Below are 8354 nucleotides of genomic sequence, written 5' to 3' on the forward strand. Positions count from 1 at the left end.
TTGGCAATTGGGTAGAGCCTAGATGCTAACAATAACCAAAACTCTCCTACAACTCAACTCACTCACACACACACATACACACACACAAACACACACACACACACACACACACACACACAGAGAGAGAGAGAGAGAGAGAGAGAGAGAGAGAGAGAGATTCAGCATGATTTAACAGCCTGGATTGTTTTCTTTAAAATAATATTGAAGTCTAGACAGAACAGTTTAGAGAGACATGTTTTCAATATCATAGAAGAGACAATGTAGGAGCAATTGAAACTTAAATATAAAAATATCACTAATTGTGTACTATAGGTTGAAGAGTAAACAATTTCTAGCTCTTATTTTCAGGTTCCAATTTTACATCCAAAGTACCTTAGGCAGAAATGTCAGGGGACCTGGATGCCAAGAACAGGTACTACACACCGAGTAGCAGCAACCAGAAATTCTGCAACACGTGGATGATTAGCAGCTTCTCTTTTTTCCTTGAGGGAATGGTAGAATACATTACAAGCCCAGTGCTCTCATCATAGGCCGATGGGGGCATGTTGTTTGAATGTACACCCAAATGGGGTTGATTAGGAGGGCAAAGGTTACCTGTCACTTTACCTGATGTTGCTCAGCTCTGAAAAGTGCCCAGTTTGAGCAGATACACACTTTGGTATCTTAACTGCGAAAGGGTGGGGGAGCAATAATGCTAGGAGATCAGGTGTCTATAGTTTACTGCCACACCAATCCTATCGTTACAAAAAGTTCATCGTTCCAGATTTTCTCTTGTCTCAAAGCCATTTGATATTTCCAGATGACAGACTTACCCCCTCTGCAATGTGAGTGTGGTCCAAGGCTCCTTCAGCATTTCTGGACAGAACACAAGACCTGTGATCAAGGTTCCAAGGTGCACATTGTCAGATGACCTAGGTGAGCTGTGGGATAATTCCCTCTTCACAGCCTGCTGCCTGCTGGTATCTGGCCAGGAATTCAGAGCTCACAAGTTCATCCTAGCCGCTCATTCTCCAGTTTTCAGAGCCACGTTTGAACATGGCAGGAGAGCCTAAAGAAACAACTTGAAATCTATCACCTGGATCCCCAAGTATTCAAGGAGATGATGGGTTTCATTTATACCAGGAAGGCTCCACATGTCTACAGCCTCTCCATTGTCCCTGGACTTCTGCAGCTGCTAACAAGTATGGCCTGGAATAATTAAAGGCCATAGGTAAGGATGTCCTCTGCAGGAAAATCTCTGTGAGGAGTGCTGCACACTCTCATCCTGGCTGACCTCCACAGCACAGAGCAGCTAAAGACTCAGGCCCTGGCTTTCATTACAGTTCATGCTTCTGAGGTCTCTGAGACCTCAGGGTGAGAGTCAATGGTGGAGTCACATCCCCACTTGGTAGCTGAAGCATTCCACTCCCTGGCTTCTGCGAAGATTTTTTTTCTGGGCTTTCCCTCTGAAACTACTTAAGTGATATTTAATACCTGACGAGCTATGACCTACACCTGTCTTCCAATAGCAAGAACCTGTGTTGTACCCAGTGACTCCTGGTTAGACAATGGTATTGCTGGAGCATTTACACTGATACAGGGAAAGGCAGTGTGGTGTCTCAGGACTTAAAATGGCTCTAAATAAGTTGGAATGGTGGGTGGGGGAAATGACAGCACTGGAGTCTGGGACACTACCTAACATCTACCTTGTTGATGTTCTTGTTTGATTTTAGACTGATATCCTGGAAGCACTGACCAAAAGTGTTTTGTCAGAGAAACCTGTTTGCACTGCACTAAGCAGAAAAGATGACCAGGGTCTCAGAGCAAAGAAGAAGCCAAATATGAATGTTTAGTATTAACAAAAGGGAAATGGAAAGAAGGCTTTGTTTTTAAAAAAAACACTCAAGTTTGGTGGTTTAAATATGCACAGCCCATGAGAAGAGCCACTCTTAGGAACTGTGGCATCTTTGGAGGAGGTGTACTCTTGTTATAGGAAGTTTATCTCTGTAAAGACATGGCTTTGAGGTACTGTATATGCTCAAGCTCTGGTCAGGGTCACACAGTCTCTTCCTGACTGCCTGCACATCTAGGTACTTAGTTCCTCCTCCAACCCCATGTGGGCTTGGACACTGTTGGCTTGGACACCATCATGCTTCCTGCGATGATGATAATGGACTGTACCTCAAACTGTAAGTCAGCACCAATTAAATGTCCTTTTTTAAAAGTTGTCTTGGTCATGGTGTCTCTTCACAGCGCTGAAACACCAACTAAGACAATGGACACAACCAGCTCTTTAGACAATACCATATCCTAATCAAATATGATATGAAAACTATTGAAATGGTTATGATTATTTTTGTGGGTTGCCTGGGTTTCGGGTGCATTTTGATGAGGAGCATATCTTGTACTCAGGTGATTCCATGTAAACCTGCTTCCTGTTTAAACTGGTCAAATAAAGGCTAGATACTGTCATTGGGCAGTGGAAGGGAAAAGAAAGTCAAGAAGTTTTAGAGGAGAGAGGATGGGGGGGTGAAGATGAGATGGAAGGACAGGGAGAAAGGAAGATGGGGGAAGAGGAGATGGGGATGGAGCAGAGTAACATGTGCTGGAGTATACTGCAACAGGGTACAAATATCCAGGATCTCATTGCTGGGAATAGAGCAGTAGAGTGGTCTATTTACCTAGTTTAGATGTGCAGTTTATAAATATTATAGCTGAGTTATGCATTCTTTGCCCCAGAATATTGGGGTTGGAGATTTACTGATAAAAATGTAATTGGTATTAAATATTAATGCTGTCTGGTGTTTTCCACTTTCGATGATTTATGTGAGCAAGAGAGAGGGTGAAACTGCAGAGTGGTCCTTGGTGGTCTGCAGACCAGGCATTGGGTAGAAGGAGAGCATTAGCTCCAGGAATTCTGTGGAAGAACAGGTTTGGGCTGTTTAGCAAGTCAGCAGAGGGAACCAGGGCCAGATACCAGTTTTCAACATCCAGCAAGGAGGAACAGGACAAGGTAATGGTAGAATGCATTTTGTGTATGTGGCTAGAGTTATGCTAAAATCTAGAGAAGTGAAGATAATTCACATATGTGGTTTTAGTCTTTGGACCCTGATTAGAGACAGTTTAGTCCTGGACATTAGAGGGACAATAGATTTCAGAAAACCATTCTATCACCTGTAGGGGATGGTTTAATGAAAGAGAAGGAAAATGAACTTAATCTGTTCAGGGGCTCTCCCAGGGACAGAAGGAGTCAGGAAACTTCATGCTTCCTCTCTGGCTCCTACTGGAGGTATACTTAGTTCTGGTTCTGGGTCCCTTCGGTAGGATATGTGGGTCCCTTTAGCGACACATTTCGTTCTCTACCCTCTCTCTCTATTGTTTGTCCATGACACACCAATTTGTCCATATCTATTAGTTTATGTCTGTGTTTTTGTTTTGTTTCTCTGTGTTTCATGTTCAGTGCAAAAAAAAAATAGTTAAAACTTTTATCTGCTAATTCACCTCTTGATTTAGTTTGCACCCATGTCAACCCCCAAAAAAACAAAACAAACAACAAACAACAGGTGGTCTCAGTGTGCGCAACAAAAACTGCTAAGTTGCTCTGCACTTGGAGATAGGAGTCAAGGACAGCTGGAGAAGCTCTGCCAGGGCCTGATTGTCTGTACAAGCTGCTCTTAAAGGGGCCCCCTGCTTCTCAGCTTCTATGGTAAGCAAGTTGATGGTTGTTTTCCTAGAAAACTCTCTGTGATTGTGTTTATTGAGTTCAGCATGTGACCAGGTGCTTTTCTTTTGAAATTAGACCTAGAAAAAGTAAGAAAAAATTTTCTGGTTTAATTAAGTAAATGTAGTGTAGAAGTCTCATATTTGTTTCTGACTAGTCTTAAAAGTCTTGGTTGTAGAGTATTTGCATATAAGTTATTGGATATGATTAAAAATTTGTAACATTGGTAACAGAAAGTTGGCTTAAAACCTGTGACTCAGGGTTAGAGTCATTCTAGACAACACATATCATGAATCAACTGTGCAAATAGGTCTCTGTAGATACTTCTAATTTGGGATAATATTTTATGTAATTCTTGTCCTAAAACGAGACTTAAAAAAGAGAATTTAAAACAATGAGGTATTAAAAGGTGCCCCTGTTGGGGTTTAAATCTTTGCTTGCACTCAGACAGAACACACCAAGTCAATACGGTTCTATGTGGAGAGGTTTAATGAGGGAAGAAGAGTAGAAGAAGAGAGGAAAGGCTGGCCATGGGCATGTGGAGGAAAAGGGAGGGGTGGGGAGAGAAAGGACAGAGACAATAAGGGCCTGAGAAGAGGAAGAGCAAGAGAGAGCAAGAGAGGAGTGAGAGAGAGAGGAGGGAGCAAGGAGCCCAATTTATAGTCAGGCACAGCTGGCTGTTGCCAGGGAACTATAGAGTTAGAGTTATAGGAATCCAGTCTGTATTCTATTTGAGAAAGTTCATTCAGTGAAAAAGGGACATGTACCCTGACCGGCCCATCAATACTGGCCACCTCTCTTAACGGAAGGACCAGTGCTAGGTCAGGCATCTCTGGCAATGAGGAGTTTGGGGGTTTGGCTATGATCTTGGAGCAGGTGATAGGAGAAGTGAAAGGTGCCAGGGCAGGGAGATTGGAGTGTCCTGCAGCACAGGAGGGGAGGGGTCTGGAGAGGTCTATTGAGGACGCTCTGTGATAACCTGGTGAGGTGGTGGATTGGGTTTTTGGAAGTGTGGGAGCAGGTCTGTGGCAAAGAGGAGGCAGTTCATTAGCTGGGTCAAAAGTTGTACTGTCATCTGGAGCCTGTTTTATAGTTAAGAGGAGTTGGGTGGGGCCAGAAGAGGAACACAGAAAGAGGTTAGTGTGACACTATATAAATGCTTGGACATAAAGAATCTCTTTCCATTTACCAGACTGCTGGCAGTAATTGTGAAGATCCAATAAAATTGAGGAATTTAGAGTGCTGTTATGCGGTCATTTTGAACCATTATTTAATAAATAATGGGTCTAGACATTATTGCATAGGTCTATCAATTTGATGTCCTCAGGTGAGGCATTAATATTCAAGTTTTTGAAATTCTCCAAAAGACATCCTAGGGGTACATTCGAAGACCTCGAATTTCCCGCTGGGGGAAGTCACCAATTAATTTGCACCGGCATCCCAGGAGGAATTAATGGTAACAGTAGTAGTCTGCCAGGCCAGGTGTCTGAGTTGTCACTTAGACTCCTGGAGACTATAAAGGACCGGTCCCAGACCTGCCAGAGAGCGTTCCTACCTGGGACTGGGATTTCCTGATCAGCTGCCAGAGCCCAGAGCAAGAGGGGAGCAAGGGATGGCTTTCGAGGGAAACTCTGCCCAATCTGCTAGTGTTTGTGTGGAAATTGGAGCTGCAGTCTGGTAGCAGGAAAAGTGGAACTGTGTGGTTGGGGAAGGCCTGTCCAAATGGCAACAGATGGCACCACATGGAGAACCATGGAGAGCAGAGACTCACGCAGTATCTGAAGGTGCGCTAGCTGAAGCAGAAAATCACCTAATGGAAGTCCAGAGTGCCACAGCAGTCAGCAGATGGCTGTGTCCAATGATGCACCAGATATGGGGGATGAAACAGTAGGACACATGGCAGTGATCAGGTGGTGTGCGGGGAAGTGGCACACATCTCCATCCTTCCTCACAATAGCCCCTCTTGAGCACAGGGCCAGTGGCAGTGACCACAACTGTGCCCCTGGCCCAGGGTGGGCTGAGGGCCAGTGGATGCCGTGGCGGGGGCATGTGGCTCCATTTCTCCTCTCCACAGCCCTTAAAAGCGTGAGGCCCTAGCAGAGCTACCACCAGCTGTGGGACAGGCACTGTGGCAGGAGTGACTCCTAATTGTGGGTCCATCACTCCCTACCACAGCTTTGCTCAGCAGGCTGGGGGCAGGACACCAGGTCATGTAGGCACTGGGAGATCAATCACCACATAAGGGTCACCAATGTTGGGGTTTAAAATCTCAGCTCACATCCAGACAGAACGCACCAAGCCAACCTGGTTATAAGTGGAGAGGTTTAATGACAGAAGAGTAGAAGAAGAGAGGAAAGACCAGTCACAGACACATGGGGGAAAGGGGATGGGGGGGATGGTGAGAGAAGGGACAGGGACAAGGAGGGCATGAAAAGAGGAAAAGGAAGAGAGGAGTAAGAGAGAGAGGAGAGGGCAAGCAACCCCCTTTATACTCAGGCACACCTGGTTATTACCAGGCAACTGTGGAGTGGAGCATACCTGGCTATTGCCAGGTAGCTGTGGGAGTGGAGCTTAGACAGAATACTAACAGCACCATCATGAATTCATGTATAAGAACTGGCAGACAAGCTGTGTAACATGAAAGTAATGCACTAGGTATTGATTTTAGAGAGAATGGATGGTTTACACTGCCGAAAATTGGGTTTTGCTTTCCAAAACAATGGTTATGCACTGATATTGCAGAAGAAACTTAAAAATTATAATTAAACTGCCAATGTTTCATTAGCTGCAGTTTACAGTTCAATCACAAGTTCAAGGTTTTAATTCTCCTTAGACCTCACCTATATTTGTAACTAAGAAAAAAAATCAGGCAAGTAGAGATTATTGCAAGATTTAGAAAAGGTTAATGAAACTAGGAACATATGGGAACATTACAATCTGGCTTACATACTCCAGCTGGCATTCCAAAAAATACATATAAAATCATTATAGATTTAAAAGACTGTATACTATTTCTTTGCACCTTCATGATTGTAAAAGATTTGAATTTAGCATGTCTGCTTGTAATTTTAAAGAATCCATGAAGCAATATCATTGGAAGATTTTCCTTAGGGAATGGCTAATAGCCCTACATTATATAAAACATCTGAGTTAATTCAAAGCTCAAGATAAATTCAGCCTAGGGGTGTGTGGTATTCCTTTTATCTTGGTCTTCCTGGCAAGCCCCTAGAAAAGGTGACCAGGAGACCTTGTTTGATCTCTTTGTTTATTCCCTTGTTTGATTACTTTGTTTTTGATCTAAGAACTGACCCTATACTTTGGATATACCTAAAATGGTATAAAAGCACACTAGTAAAAATAAACCCACTTCAACCTTAACACTGGTTGGAATCATATTAAAATGTTGTCTAACTGTATTTTTCTTTCAATCTTCTCTCCCTCCCTTGAAACCCTGATGACTAAGTGAGCTGGCTTGGTCAATCTTCTATCTGTCAGAATGACCAAGATCAGTAACGCAAGGCACAGCTCATGCCCCCAAATATAAGGGTCTGCAATTCACTGAAGATTGATACCCCACACTCAAACGTTATGCAACAGCAAAACAGGAGTTATTTTACAGAGAGTCAACATGTCGGGGTCTGCCATATAGCTGAAAGGAAGACAGAGGTTTGTGAGTTACACAGTCAATTTAAACCCTTTTAGGGTAGGAGTGGGTGACATTTATGTTTCTTTCCATTGACTGGATGGATTATTATCCAGGAGTATGGGAGCCCTTGCAATTGTTCTGGGAATTGAATTGCAAAGGTTCTGGGAAGTTTTCAGGTCTTTTTAGAATCTTTGTTGATTAACTATTTTGTGCTTAGGCTTGGCTCAAGCCAGGTTGTGGGCAGATCCTGATTGCCAGCCCATGAAGTATGGTTTTTGCTAGAATTGACTTGTTTTGGACATTTCTATTTCTGGAAAACAAAAACTTAGGACGTGTAGTTAAGCAACTTTAAGTACTTGGGACACAGTTGAAGAGTCAAGAAAGAGGTCTGTATCATTTACTAAAATTAAACAAAGGCCAAAAGAAGCCATCACTGATTTTTTGCAAAGGTTGATTTCAGTTGTAAACAGGATACTATCAGATTCAGAAGTCAGAAAAAAATACTGATTTAATCTTTGGCTTTTGAAAACGATAACTCAGAATGCAACTGGGTGATTAGATATTTAAAGATGAGGTCAGCACCAATAGAGGAATAGATTAGAGATACAGTATATGTTGAATCTCGTGCTTATGGTGCTAATTTGATAGAAATCATTTCTAAAAGAACAAAGTAAAATCAAAATGACAGATATTTTAATTGTAATCAAGGTCTATTTAACATAGATTGTAGGCAAGTCATTCATAGAAACAATGTTTTTGTTGTTGTTGTTGTTGTTGTTGTTTTGTTTTGTTTTGTTTTTCCTAGAAATGATCCAAAGAGAAGACCTCAGCTTTCTGTAAAATGCAGAAGGTATAGAAAAGCCTGGCATTGTTCTAATGAGGGAAGATCAACAAGGGATAAGGAACTTAACCTGTAGCCATCAGATAATGTCCTAAGTTGCCTCCTACACATTTTATTCAATTATTCCCTGTTGTTATGGAAGAAACTCAGCCAAAGATCAATTAAGA

The 8354-nt window shown here is 42.6% G+C and overlaps 1 pseudogene; it reads left to right on the forward strand.

Moving 5' to 3' along the window:
* Positions 1 to 383: 383 nt before the first annotated feature.
* Positions 384 to 1463, forward strand: LOC148006722 (TD and POZ domain-containing protein 4-like; annotated as a pseudogene).
* Positions 1464 to 8354: the final 6891 nt, after the last annotated feature.

This window comes from Rattus norvegicus, chromosome 2 (assembly GCF_021556685.1).
Source record: "Rattus norvegicus strain SHRSP/BbbUtx chromosome 2, alternate assembly SHRSP_T2T, whole genome shotgun sequence".
Classification (NCBI taxonomy): Eukaryota; Metazoa; Chordata; class Mammalia; order Rodentia; family Muridae; genus Rattus; species Rattus norvegicus.